This window comes from Mirounga angustirostris, unplaced genomic scaffold, assembly GCF_029215605.1.
Source record: "Mirounga angustirostris isolate CCGP_5_RB_7025 unplaced genomic scaffold, mMirAng1.0.hap1 SCAF_13, whole genome shotgun sequence".
Lineage (NCBI taxonomy): Eukaryota > Metazoa > Chordata > Mammalia > Carnivora > Phocidae > Mirounga > Mirounga angustirostris.
In genome coordinates, this window is record NW_026991721.1 from 36970695 (window position 1) to 36986350 (window position 15656).

A 15656-nucleotide genomic window follows, 5' to 3' on the forward strand; every position below is an offset into this window, starting at 1 on the left:
AGAAGTTAAGTCTAGCACAGAGAAGAGCCTGGACGAGGACTGGTGGTTCAGGTACTCCATTATAAGCTTTCCCATGACGTCTCAATGTCTCACTTACTTAGATCAGTAATTGTCATGTGGGGGGAAAAAAAAGATGCCCAGAAATTGCTAAGAAAAACTTGGCTAGATGAAGGCAGAACAACAAAATGAGGAGTAAGATGGCTGCCTCTGGAACCTTCCACACCCTGGCATAACACTTCCAGTTGTTTGCTGAGATCAAGTTTGGATGTGGTATGCCTACTGAGCAGATATGAAAACACGAATAGATCATAGCCTTTTCAGGACTAGAGTCAGGGAACCCAGTTCATAAAAGGAAACGGTTCCATGGCCAGCTTGGTCTGGAATCAGCTCACAGGTGCAAAGCATTAGTCAAAGACTAGGATGGTCACGACTGGAGCAGCTTTCGAAAAACTGGAGATCTTCCATTTAATTTAGGGTTGCAACAGCTCCCGGTCCAGGGCTGACTGGCACATGTGGGCTCCCTTTGCACTTTGGAGGAAACTGATACATGCCATCAGAAAGAGCAGGGTTGGAATCAGACAGACCTGGATTTTGATCCTGGTGGCATGGCCATGGGCAGTGGTGGCCATGCACCGGGCAAGTCCTTAGCTCTGTGACTCCTTTAGACGGCTGATGTGTGGAGTGTGTAAAGTCCTGCGTATAAAGTGCTGAGCACAGTGCCTGGCACACGGTAAACTCTTCTTATTGGTGAAGGAAGAATTGATCCTGTCAGAGTGAGGAACCCAGGCATCACCAAATCCTGCCCTGCACTCTCCCCTCCTTCTGAGGGAGTTAAACACATGAGGAACAAAAGTGGATGGAAATCAAAGTGCCCTTTTGGCATTAGCCACTGGCATACCCTTGTTCTGTGTTCCAGAAAAGCTTTGGTAGAGCACATGGTTTCAGCTTGAGGACGAAGCAGAGATTTTACACTCTCCTCTCCTCCCGAATTTCAATCTCAGTATCATCTACCTCCTGGAGGATTTACAGGAAAAGAAAATCAAAGAAGAGAGAGAAAAAGTTGCTCAGGTTTGGAAAGAAGGAAGATAGGGAAAAAAAAGGAAGTGAGAAAGAAAGAGGAAGAAGCAGCAGAGAGAGGAGGGGCGGGGGAAGAGAGGAAGAAATAGAGGAAGAGAGAGATGATTGGGCCCACGCTCATGTGCCCAGAGCCCTGTCTGGATCTGCTTCACCACACAGAGGTAGCAGGAAATGGTAGCGGTGTTTTAACATAGTGACCCTGTCTATTGATAACCATGACCCATTCAATGTTGTAGATTCTTGTTATTCATTTAGCAATGCTTCTTCCCTTTACAGGGCTCATGGAAGCAGGCATTGGGAGACAAGGCTGGAGACTCACCTACCCTATGGCATCCAACACACTGTAACTCTAATCACTGTCATCACCATGGGTGCCGTTGTTACACTCCTGTGCTTCAGCGTCCCCACTACCAGTGGAAAGGAAATTGAATCATAAGGACTTCCTTTCAGATCTGAATTAAATATAGCAATATTTCAGAAAAACTGTGGAAAAATAAAAACCTATATAAATCAAAATTTATTTTCTAATGATACATTGAGAGATAGCATGACATAAAAATAAAGCAGAGAATCCTATGTGGGCATATTATTTAACCTCTCTGAGTCTTAGTTTCCTGATCTGTAAATAAGAACTAATGATAACTATCTCCCAAATTTGGGAGAATTAATGAGCTAATATAGAATAAAGTTTTATAGGTGGCCAAGATTCAAGACATGGTAGTTCATTATTATAAATATATGGTATAAGAGTTTATCATCAGTTCATGCCTTCATTATGCTATTCAATGTACTCCTATTTTTCAGCTTTAAGTTTATCATTCCTTACCCACCACCATCCCAGGTCCAAGTGGAGCATTAGAGTAGAAGTAGCTTCGGATTCAGATTCAGTAAGAACTTGAATTGAGCCTAGGCTCTGCAGTTTTATGGTTTTTGTGACTTGGAACAAATCACCTACCTTCTCTGAACTGCTTCTTCACCTAGATTGTGATTGTGTGGCAAAACTTCTAGTTGTCAACCCCAGGATCCATTCTCTTCCTTTTTATCTGAGCATGTTGCTGCCTGCTTAGAAGACTACATTTCCCAGCATCCTCTGCAGCTAGCTGTGTTCCCATGACTGAATCTGGGCCAGTGAGATCTAATTAGGAGTGTTCCATGCCCTTCTTTAATTTTTCCTATTTGTTGGAACAAAGGCATGATGGCCGGAACTCAACAAACTTCTTGGCCCCTGAGGGTGACTGAACAGAGAGCTAGAGGAGCCTAAATCCAGAGACAGTGTGGTTCCCATGCCAGCCCTGCAAAGACTACCTCTGAATATCCTTATGATTAATTAAAAATAATGCACCTATTTAAGCTGGTTTTATTTTGAGTTTTCTGTCAGCTGTGGTCAAACCTTTGTAAGATAATGAATGTTAAAGTGCTTGGCACAATGTAGGCCCTCAATAATTTTAGTTTCCTCATCTTATCTTTCCAGAGAGTTCGTTCTTCTTACAAAAGCCAGAGAGCTTTTCTTAAATTCAAATATTAAACAACAAATTCCACAGATATGCTCATGTTATCCCCACTTCAAAGTCATTGATGGGGTCATGATGAAGGTCAGAGGAAATACTTCTGTAAAAGTACTTTGTACATTGTAAAACATCATCTAAATAAGAGGCATAGAGACCTTTCTCAGTATGGCCACATCCCCTCTGACCAGCCTTGTTCCTGCTCTCTCCTCCTGTCCATCCTAAGCTCTCCTTCTGGACATCTCATTTTCTAGCTATACCAAAGTGAACACCTCATGCATAAGTCTCAGCTTTTTCTACTTATGGCAGAGAATAATAAGCACAGACCCCAAGAATATCTGGAGACAAAGCCTGAAGCAGCCTTATAGAAAAGCCCAGAATTTCTTGGAAGCATTAGATTTTATCTCAAAAAATTAATTTGAATTTTTGTTCTCCTTTACTATATGCTCATGTTTACATTAATAAAACTATACTATTTAAATCACTCACCCTTGAGCAGCCTGTGGTTTTGAGAACTCAGATCCAGATCTGGGAAGGAAGGCCACATTTGTCATATCTGTGCTTTTGTGCTGTTTCTTCTGCCAAAAATGTCTTTCCTTGAGCTTTCTCCTTCTTGGTCTCCTCTGTAAACGTGTTCTTGATTCCTTTAAGCCAACTGAGTCACTTTCTGGCATGTTGTACATCCCTCTACTATAGTACTTAAGAGAATATATCTAAGCTGGTTTGGGGGCATGGGTGTTGGGAGTGGGATGGCTGTATCTCTCATTAGTCTATAACATCCTCCAGGGAAACGACTGCAATTTTGTACCATCATCACCGTTACAACCACCATACACCCATACCCAGTATGACCTCGCACTGCTTAGTCCATAACATGCTTGTTCAAGATTAGATGCAATGAACAAATTGGTGAATGTTCAGCAAATAAGTCAAAAGAAGAGGCATCTTTGTGGACCTTAGACTTCAAATTTCACCCTCATGCACTATCTAGTTTGGCTTAGGTCAACGCCAGCTGTGATCTCCTCCATGTATATGGCTTAGTACACTTCTACAATGGACCCTGAACTCTTCTACATGTACAATGGAAAGATAAAGGCAACCATCTCCAACTCAAGTCAGCCCAGCCAGGAAAATCCACTGCCAATGTCCCAGTGGTCTCCGAAATGTCAATACTATGAAGGTTGACGCTAAGCTCCTCACACCCCCACATTATCAAATGCCCGTTTGCTTCATGTTTTGTCTGGTCTGTCAGCACCATTTAGTGCTGAGCAGGTCCCTTATCTTTATTGATCACTTAATTTATCTTTTCTTAACTTCCCTTGCACCGTCTGGTGCCGTGTGTCCGTCTGTTGAGGCTGTCATGACTGGTTTGCTCTTGAAATAATAGGGGCAGCAGGTGGTGTGACTAAGTCGACCCTTCGCAGAATGGGGGACCATTCCCAGTCCCTGTCTCAACCTGCCAGTGTGTCTACACCCTCCCAGCTGTTCCACATTAAAGCAGTCAACTGTGACTTTACAGTCCGAGTTTTACACAACTGTTTTACAAACCGGGAAGAAGGTCTTTTGTCACAAATCCTTTGTCAGGCAGTAAAATGAGGGGGAGAGAAAGCCAGTTCTGAGACTTGGTGCATTTTAATGACTATGCAGATAGATGCATACTCCTTTGCTCTCTGGTAAAAAGGGGTATGGGTTGGGGGTGGGAGGCTGACTGGGAGGAGAGAGCAAACTGACTCCTTGCTCTTGGGACAATTTAGTAAGAGGAGCAACTGTTCTTTCAACACTAGTCTCAGCTTCAAACACTACTCCGTGAAAACCTTCGTTCCTCTTGTAAAGTGAGAATAAGGGCAATCAGAGCCCTATGTCCCAGGGTCAGTACTCTGGGGGCAAGTGTTTGCAATTGAGAAAACAGCAAGAAAATTATGCCTTTGAGACTTGAAAGCCAAGTGCCTTTATGACTTGGGGCTTGTAATCACATGCGAGAAGCAATGAGACAAAGTGAAAAGAGCACAGAGTTTTGAGTCAGACAGATCCTAGCTCCAAAATTCAGTGACTTGGACATATCTCACTGTTGACAATATGGTATATTTGAATTCCTATTTCTTAATACAGAAATCTTTTATATGACATTTATCTCTATTAACCAGAGGTTAATTAATCAAAACCTTTGAATAATGAAAATCCACATCTCTCTCTTCCTCTCTCTCTACACACACACACACACACACACACACACACACACACACACCCTTCACTCTTCACTTGGATTATAAACTAAAAGGCAAGGGAAAGATAAGTTAAACTCACCATTATGGAAAGAATATATTAAGCTAAGAGTCAAGAAACCTTTCATTCTCTCTTGTTAACACTAAGAAGCTGGTTGAGTTTATGCATAGCACTTAAGCACTGTGAGCTTAGGTAGGAATAAGTCAATCAGAGAAAGACAATTATCATATGGTTCCACTCATATGTGGAATATAAGAAATAATGTAGAGGACAGTAGGGGAAGGGAGGGAAAACTGAATGGGAAGAAATCAGGGAGGGAGACAAACCATGAGAGACTCTTGACTCAGGGAAACAAACAGGGTTGCGGATTGGGAGGCGGGTCGGGGGGATGGGGTAGCTGGGTGCTGGACAATAAGGAGGGCACATGATGTGATGAGCACTGGGTGTTACACTGAACTGATGAATCACCAAACATTATATCAAAAACTAACGATGTACTATATGATGGCAAATTTAATTTAAATAATAAAAAAAAAGGAAACTATCGAATGTCGTTTATTTCTAAGGTGAGTGAATCAGGAAAGTGGATGGTAATAGGAGAGTGAGAAGGAGAGTAGAATCATTGTCTTTCTTCCTCCTTATTTATATAGGTTTGTAGAACCAGAATTTCTACTTTCTTCTGGATGTTAGAATGACAGCCCTTCCTCCTAATGACTGCTCCCTAAGGTGGGAGAGCGCTCGATTCCTTGGAACCACTTCTCTCTCCTGGGTGATGTAGGGCATTAAGTGTTGCTGGTTCCACAAGGCCTGTCCTTTCCTCTTCCTGGTTGGCTGGCCCACAGGTCATAGGTACTACACTCTCCTTCCAGCCCTCACTTTTTTTTTTTTAAAGATTTTATTTATTTATTTGAGAGAGAGAGAAAGAGAGAGAGCACATGAGAGGGGGGAGGGTCAGAGGGAGAAGCAGACCCCCTGCCGAGCAAGGAGCCCGATATGGGACTCGATCCAGGGACTCCAGGATCGTGACCTGAGCCGAAGGCAGTCGCTTAACCAACTGAGCCACCCAGGCGCCCCCAGCCCTCACTTCTTAATTCTTGTGGTGAGCAAACCTGGATTAGAACCCGGGTCCCATGATCTAAAGCAGAGACACTCAAATGTGACCTGCTGACCAAAATGTTTATGACCAATCCATGATCAGAAATGCAGACACTGTCATTAAACATTTAGAAAGCTGTCAATTCAACCTAAGCATGAAGCAAGTTCATTTTTCACATTAGAAACGAAATATTGATGTAGCCAAGAGGAAAATACATAGCATTAAATGTTTATATTGGAAACCAAGTAAGCTCTTTAATCAATAATCTAAGTTTCCATTTATGAAATTTGAAAGAAGAAATCAAATTAAAACCAAAGCAAGCAAAGGGAAGGACATAATAAAAATAAGGGCAGAAATCAATAAAATTAAAAAAAAAACAGAGACAAATCTATAAAGTTAAAAGTTATCCTTTGAAAAGATCAATAAAATGGATAAACTTCTAGCCATGTTGATCAAGAAACAAAAAAGAGGGAATACACGAATTACCAATATTAGCAATGAAAGAGACGACATCAATATAGACCCTACAGAGACTAAAAGATAATATTATAAACATCTTTATGCCAGTGAATTGATAACTTAGGAGAAATAGACAAATTCCTTGAAAGATAAGAACTATTCAAGAAGAAATAGATAATTTTAATTGTCCTTTATTATTTTCTGAACATTCAGGCACGATATTCTCCAGCTTATAGGAGATCCTAGATTATATTCTTTTGGTGCCCCCCACAGCTCTACAGTGTCTTGCTCATAGAAGGCACATAACTATGTTTTAAAAGTGTCATTTTAAATTTTTTTAATTTTTTATTTGTTAATTTCTTTCTTAAGTTGGCTCCATGCCCAACATGGGGCTTAAACTCACAACCCCAAGACCAAGAGTCATATGCTCTACCGCCTGAGCCAGCCAGGAACCCCTGCCCTTTATTTATTAAAGCAAATGAATCTGTTATCCAAACTTTGCCATAAACAATACTTCAGGCCTAGATGGGTTCGCTGGTGAATTCTATCAAACATTTAAGGAAGAAATATGCTGATTTCATACACTTACATAAAATAGAAGAGAAGAAAACATTTCCTGAGTCATTTTATGAGGCCAGCATTATCCTGAGAGCAAACCCAGAGAAAGACATTATAGGAAAAGAATCTCATGAATGCTAAACAAAAATCCTTAATAAAATTCTGTCAAATTGAATCCCTAAATATAAAAGATTATACATCATGATCAAATAGAGTTTATCCCCAAAATGCAAGGTTAATTCAATATTTGAAAGTTAACCAGTCATGTCAGTGAACTAAAAACAAAACGCTCTGTGCTCATATCAACAGATGCAAAAAAAAAAGTATCTGACAAAACCCAACATCCATTCATGATATGATAACATTTTCAGCAAGCTAGGAATGGAAAGGTACTTCCTCAAGCTTATAAAGGCTATCTTAGAAAACCTATAACTAACATTATACTTAGTGGAAAGAAATGGAGTGCTCTTCTCACTAAAATCAAGGAGGCAAGGAGGTTTGCTCTTACTACTCTTACTCGACATTACACTGGCGATTGTAACCAGTGCAAAGATGCAAGGAAAAGAAATAAAACAATTGGAAAGAAAGAAAGAAATCTCTTTATTTGCAGACAATATGATCATCTAAGTAGAAAATCCACATAATCTATTTTTAATGGTCCTAGAAGTAATAAGTGAGTTTAGCAAGGTTGCAATATGCAAGTCAATATAAAAAATCAATTACATCTATCTACTAGCAATGAACAATCAGAAATTAAATTTTTAAATGCCATTTGCAATAGCACCAAAAAACATGAAAAAAACCATGAAATAAACCTAACCAAATATGTGCAAGACTTATGAGCTGAAAACTATAAAACACTGATGAGAGAAATTAAATACCTACATAAATAGATATACCATATTTATGGATTGTAAGACTCAATACTGGGAAGATGTCAACTCTGCTCAAAGTGATCTTTGTATTTAAATCAATCTCAATCAAAATCCCAGTAGGATATTTTACACAAATTACAAATCAAAAGCTTATTACAAAATTAACATAGAAAATCTGGTACCTAACCTGATCCCAGAATCTTGGGATCGAGTCCCACATCGGGCTCCTTACTCGATGGGGAGCCTGCTTCTACCTCTGCCTGCCGCTCCCCCTGCTTGTACTCTCACTCTCTCTCTCTCTCTAGCAAATAAATATATAAAATCTTAAAAAAAAAAAAAAGAAAATCTGGTATCTAAAATAGTCAAAACAACTTTGAAAAATCAGAACATCAACTAATTTCAAGGAACCCTCATGCACTGTTGGTAGGAATGTAAATTGGTACAGCCACTGTAAAAAAGAGTATGGCGGTTCCTCAAAATATTAAAAATAGAAGTACCATATGATCCAATAATTCCACTATTGGGTATTTACCCAAAGAAAATGAAAACACTAATTTGAAAAGATAAATGCAAACCCATATTTATTGCAGCATTATTTACACAGCCAAGATATGGAAGCATCCTAAGTGTCCATCAATAGACGAATGGAAAAGGAAAAGATGGTATATATAAACAATGGAATATTATGCAACCATAAAAAGGATGAGATTGCGCCATTTGGAAACAACATGGATGGACCTAAAGGGTATTATGCTAAGTGAAATTAATCAGACTGAGAAAGACAAATACCATGTGATTCCATTCATAAGTGGGATCTAAAAACAAGTAAACAAATGAATAAACAACAACAAAAAGCAGAATCAGACCTATAAATACAGAGAACATTCTGATGGCTACCAGAGGGAAGAGGGGGCGTGGGAGAGTGGGCAAAATAGGTGAAGGGTGAGGTAGATACAACCCTTCGTGTTATGGAATAAATAAGTCACAGGACTAGAAGGCACAGTATAAGGAACACAGTCAATGATACTGTAATAAGGATGCAATGGGACAGATGGTAACAACCCTTGAGGTGAACATAATGTATAAACTTGTTAAATCACTATGTTGTACACCTGAAACTAATGTAACATTGTGTATCAATTATACTTTAAAAAAAAGACTTACTATAATGCTACACTAATAAAGACAGTGAGATAGTCAAGTAAATATTGTTATGTAGATCAATAAAACAGAATAGAGGGTCTACAAATTTGCCACAGGTATAATCAACTGATTTTTGACAAAGCTGTCCATTTAATGGAGTAGATGAAGTGTAGTCTTTTCAGTAAATGGTGCTGGAAAAATGGAACATTTATATGCCAAAAAAAATTAAAATTAAATAAAATCTCAATTTTTATTCACCACATAAACAAAGGTTAACCCAAAATGGTCACAGACCTAAATGTAAAGCCTAAAACTGTAACATTCCCAGAATAAAACATGAGAAAATATCTTTATGGTTTTATATTAAGCAAATATTTTTAAAATTTAAGACAAAAACTATGAATCATAGTAGAAAAAACTGACTAAATGGGCTTAATAAAAATTTTAAATTTCTGTTAAGACATTTCTAAGAAACAAAATCAAACCACAGAGAGAAAATATTTGCAAAAAAATTGATAAAGGACTTATATTCAGAATGTCTAAAGAAATCTTTATAACTCAATAAGAAAAAAGTTTTGATTAGCAAACTATTTGAACATACACATCACCAAAGAAGAGATCTGAATGACCAATAAGCACATGTAAACATGCTAACATCATTAATTATGAGAGAAATGCAAATTAAAACCACAATAAGATGCCACTTGTTAAAATGGCTAAGAGAAAACAAAGCATGGGGCACCTGGGTGGCTCAGTTGCTTAAGCGTCTGCCTTCGGCTCAGGTCATGATCCTGGAGTCCCGGGATCGAGTCCCGCATCGGGCTCCCTGCTCGGCGGGGAGTCTGCTTCTCCCTCTCCCTCTACCTGCCTCTCTGCCTATTTGTGCTCTAGCTCTCTGTCAAGTAAATTAAAAAAAAAAAAAATCTTTAAAAAAAAAAGGAAAAAGAAAACAAAGCTGACAGTAGGAAGTGCAAGTGAGGATGTGGAGCAAATGGAACTCCCATACATTGTTGGTGAATATATACAACAGTGTAGTCACTTTGGAAAACAATTTGACAGCTTCATATAAAGGTAAAATTTGTGCCTACCATATGACCCAGCAATTCCACTCCTAGCTATTTACCCAAGAGCAAGGAAGACATACATACAAATAAAACCTATAGGTGATTGCAGCTGGCAACTTCATTCATAATCACTAAAAATCAGAAATAACTCATGTTTATCAACTGGTGAATATGAATAAACAAAGTTTGTTAAATCCAACCACTCAACAATGAAAAATACTACTCAGAAATGAAAATGAATGAATTACTGATACATGTAATAACATGATGAACCTCAAAAGCATTGTGCCAAGTCAAAGAAGTCACACACAAAGGCTACATGCTGTATGGTTCCATGTATATGATATTTTATTACTTGTTTCATTGTTGTTTCTGGAGATTTTCTGTTTCTTTCTTGTCTTTATCACTTTTGGTCTTTCCACTCAAAGAGTCCCCTTTAATATTTATAGTCTTTTTAAAACAATATGAAATTCTTTGCAAATTTGTGTGTCATCCTTGCTCAGGGGCTAAGCTAATCTTTTCTGTGTCATTCCAATTTTGGTATATGTGCTGCCCAAACAAGCACTATATGATATATTTTTTTAAAAAACAAAACTATAAGCAACAGGGTCAGAATTGCCAGGGGTTAGCATGAGGTAACATTTTGGGGATAATCAGACTATTTTTTTTTTTTTTTTTTTTTTTTTTAAGATTTTATTTATTTATTTGACAGAGACAGAGACAGCGAGAGCAGGAACACAAGCAGGGGGAGTGGGAGAGGGAGAAGCAGGCCTCCCGCCGAGCAGGGAGCCCGATGTGGGACTCGATCCCGGGACCCTGGGATCATGACCTGAGCCGAAGGCAGTCGCTTAACCAACTGAGCCACCCAGGCGCCCTAATCAGACTATTTTATATCTTGAGTGGTTGGTCGTTACATATCACAAAACTCATTTAACTATACATCTACAAAGGGTGAATTTTAAAAATGTTTGAATGTACACACAATTGTACGATTACATCCTTTGCAACTATTAAAATGACACTGTAGGAAATATATACATGGGGGGAGGACAAAGGGAGAGGGAGAAAGAGAATCTTAAGCAGCTTCCATGCCCAGCATGGAGCCTGACATGGGGCTCAATATCACAACCCTGAAATCATGACCTGAGCTGAAATCAAGTGTGATGTTTAATTGACTGAGCCACCCAGGCACCCCTACTTGAGCATATTTTTAAAAGAGTGATGTAACATACCCAAATAGGGTTTATTTTAAAATTTCAAAAATGATTCAACATAAAATAACCTATTAACATCCATTCCTGATTTTAAAAAACCTCAATAAACAAAAAAGTAATAATGTAACTTACTATGCTACTAACATATAACATTATGAGGAATTACCTGAAATTCTCAGCAAGATTCTTCTAAATAGTAAAATACCAGATGAAGAAATGAAATAAAAAATCGAAAAAGTAGAGAAAGTTGTAATTATTTATAGATTATATAACTGGCCATATGGAAAACTCAAGAAAATAAAGACAAGGAAATCCTGTTACATGTTTCAGCATAGATGAACCTTGAGAACATTATGCTAAGTGAAATAAGCCAGTTAGGAAAAGATAAAAACTGTGCTCTCCCACTTACACGAAGCATCTAAAGTAGTCAAACCAATAGAAAGAGAAATTACAAGTCAGGGGCTGGGAGAGGGGAAAAGGGAGTTGTTATTCGATGGATATAGAGTTTCAGTTTTGCAAGGCGAGAGTTCTATAGATGTTGCACAACAATATGCATATAATTAACACTGCTGTATTATACACTTAAAATAGTTAAAATTGTAAATTTTATCTTATGAGTTTTTTAACCAAAATAAAAAGTACTATTGGAACTAATTAGACAATTTTGTCTATTACTGAATAATAATTTATTATTATAATAATTCTATTCAGAATGCTATAGAAAAGTAGCAACCAGTTGGAAAATATAATGGAAAAATAGATGCCAGTAGTAATAACAAGAACAACGATATAATACGTTGGATGAAGCAAAACTTGCAGAACCTATTTATTATTTATGTATGTATGTATGTATGTATGTATGTATGTATGTATGTGTGTAAGATTTTATTTATCTATCTGAGAGATAGAAAGAGAAAAAGCATGAGCAGGGTGAGGGGCAGGGGAGAAACATGCAGGGCTTGATCCCAGGCCCCTGGGATCATGATCTGAGACAAAGGCAGATGCTTAACCAAATGAGCCACCCAGGCGCCCCAAACCTATTTAAAATAACTATAATTTTCTAGATATGTCTAGCAAAATTTTTCTAGATATGTCTCCTTAGGCAAGAGAAATAAAAGCAAAAATAAACTATTTGAACTACATCAAAATAAAAAGCTTCTGCACAGAGAAGGAAACAACAAACAAAACTAAAAGGCAACCTAGGGGCACCTGGGTGGCTCAGTCATTAAGCGTCTGCCTTCGTCTCAGGTCATGATCCCAGGGTCCTGGGATCGAGCCCCACATTGGGCTCCCTGCTCGGCAGGAACCCTGCTTCTCCCTCTCCCACTCCCCCTGCTTGTGTTCCCTCTCTCGCTGTGTCTCTCTCTGTCAAATAAATAAAATATTTAAATAAATAAATAAATAAATAAATAAATAAATAAATAAATAAATAAAAGGCAACCTATGGAATGGGAGAAGATATCCTCAAATGACATATCCAATAAAGGATTTACAAAATATATAAAGAATTTATACAAATCAACACCCAAAAACAAAGAATCCAATTAAAAAATGGGCAGAAGAAATGAATAGACATTTCTCCAAAGACATCCAGATGGCCAACAAACACATGAAAAGTGCCTCAACATAACTCATCATAAGGGAAATGCAAATCAAAACTACAATGAGATATCACCTCAAACCTGTCAGAATGACTAAAATCAACAACACAAGAAACAAGTCGTTGGTGAGGATGTGGAGAAAAAGGAACCCCTTGCACTGTTGGTGAGAATGCAAACTGGTGCAGCCACTGTGGAAAACAGTATGGAGGTTCCTCAAAAAGTTAAAAATAGAACTATCCTATGATCCAGGAATCATGCTACTGGGTATTTACCCCCCAAATACAAAAACACTAATTCAAAGGCATATATGCACCTCTATGTTTACAGCAGCATTATTTACAATAGCCAAATTACAGAAGCAGCCCAAGTGTCCATCAATAGATGAATGGATAAAGAAGATGTGGTACACACACACACACACACACACAGGAATATTACTCAGCCATAAAAAAGAATGAACTCGCCATTTGCAATGACCTGGATGGAGCTAGAAAGTACAATAAGTCAATAAGTGAAATAAGTCAATCAGAGAAAGACAACTACCATATGCTTTCACTCATATGTGTAATTTAAGATTTACACAAATCTTGGAAAATTTCCACAAATTTACACAAATAATGGAAAAATAGATGCCAGTAGTAATAACAAGAACAATGATATAATACCTTGGAAATTTGTTGTTAAGAAAATTTGTTAAGAAACAACAAATGAGCAAAAAGAAACAAACCAAGAAATAAACTCTTAACTACAGAGAACAAATTGATGGTTACCAGAGGGGAGGAGGGTGCAGGGATGGGTTAAATAGGTGATGGGTATTAAGGAGGGCCCTTGTGATGAGCACTGGGTGTTGGACGTAAGTGATGAATCACTAAATTCTACACCTGATACTAATATTACACTGTATGTTAACTATATTGGAATTAAAATACAATAAATAAAATAACTATAAAACTTTACTGAAGAACATAAATGAAAATTTTAGTAAATGGTGAGACCTGGCATGTCCTTCAGTGATAAGGCTGATTATTATAAAGATGCAAATTTTTCTCATATTAATCTATAAATTTAATGAAATTTCAATAAATGTCCCAATTGGATATTTTAAAACTCAAATATAATTTTAAGTACACCCAGAACATTAAGATCTGAGAATAGTCCAGAACATTTTTTGGAAGTATTATAAACAGTGTGAAGGACACAGAGGTGGTTGTCCTAGATATTAGATATTAGAACATATTATAAAACTATAGTAATTAAAATAGTGTGGCACTGTGCATTTTCATTTTCAGAAAAGACAAGAAATTTTTTGGTACACAATGATAAGTTCAGAAACATACCTAAGCATATAATGAACTTGATATATGATTCAAAATGCTGAGAAAAAGATCTAAGATCCATTATCAATAAGTAGAGCTGGGACAAGTGGCTCATCATTTGGGGAAAAAAGTTAAATCCTTATTCTTTGTGACATATCCAAATAAATTCCAAATGCTCCATTTATTTAAATGTAAAAGATAAATATTCAACTAATCATAGAGTGAAAGAGGACTTGACAAGGTTGAATTCTGATATAGATCTATAAGGAAATGTTGATAAGTTAAAACATATAAAGTTAAAACTTTAATGAAGAAAATATTAGGAACAAAATGAAAAGAAGCAAACGACAAGAGAAAACACATTTGCATTATGGTAGATCACTAAAAGAAAAAAAAAAAACTTCTTACAAATAAATGAGATGAACATTTAGCTAGAGATATAGACCAAGGACATAAGGAGAAATTCATGATATAATTCATAGAAATAGGAAATGCACATCAGAAAAGATATTCAACTTCCTAGTAATCAAATAAATGCAACTTAAAATCAGAATTTGAGGATGCCTGGGTGGCTTAGTTGGTTAAGTGTCCAACTCATAGTTTCGGCTCAAGTCATGATCTCAGGACCAAGAGATAGAGCCCCGTGATGGGCTCCGCAGTGAGCGTGGAGTTGCTTGAGATTTTCTCTCCTTCTATCTCTACCCCTCCCACTCATGCTCTCTCTTTAAAATAAATAAATAAATCTTTAAAAAAAATCTTACAAGGAAATCGGAATTTGTTTTAATTTTAAAAACATTACCCACAGTGTTCATCTTTGTTATGCTGATGGTAGATATGAATTTATACCACTTTACTGGAAAATCTGATAATACCCACTAAAAATTCAGAAATACTTATATCTTTTGACCCAGAAATTTCCCTGCAAAAAAATTATCTTAAAGAAAACTTTGTTCAAGAGTGCAACTGCAAGGATGTTCAATAGAGCATCGTTCATAAGTATAAAAACTTGGAAACAGCTGAAATATAATAGATTGGTTTTAAAAATGTTTGAATGTACACATGATTGCATCCTTTGCAACTATCAAAATGACATTGTAGGAAAATATTTAATACCATAGAAAGCTGCTTAAGGAGAAAAATAGATGTAGTATGATCCCATTTGGTAAATTAACAAAAAATACTCACAAAGAGTGGAATACACAAGTCAAAATGTTAATAGTGACTTTTCTCTTTTGTATTTATATTATCTAAATTCTCTAAAGTGAAAATTTTCATTTAAAAATGATCCAACTGCATTGTTTATTTTGCTTATGTTGTTCTTATGTTGCAGAGTAAGTCTACTTATCTTCATGCATATGTGATTCTGTATGTCAAGCTTGGGCCATATTTTTATCATATCATATTCCAATTATTTATCTAAATACCTATCTCCAGTAGACCATGATGTCCTTCAGACTTATTCATCTTCAGTATGTAATACAATATTCCTTATACGTGATGAATAAATATTTAAATTTGAAAAAAA

At 37.0% G+C, this 15656-nt stretch overlaps 1 non-coding gene across 1 annotated transcript; it reads right to left on the reverse strand.

Annotated features, from left to right (window-relative positions):
* Positions 1–10458: 10458 nt before the first annotated feature.
* On the reverse strand, positions 10459–10565 carry LOC123858060 (U6 spliceosomal RNA). Its single transcript, XR_006794027.1, has one exon. It is a non-coding gene; the product is annotated as a U6 spliceosomal RNA (small nuclear RNA).
* Between the last annotated feature and the right edge of the window lie 5091 nt (positions 10566–15656).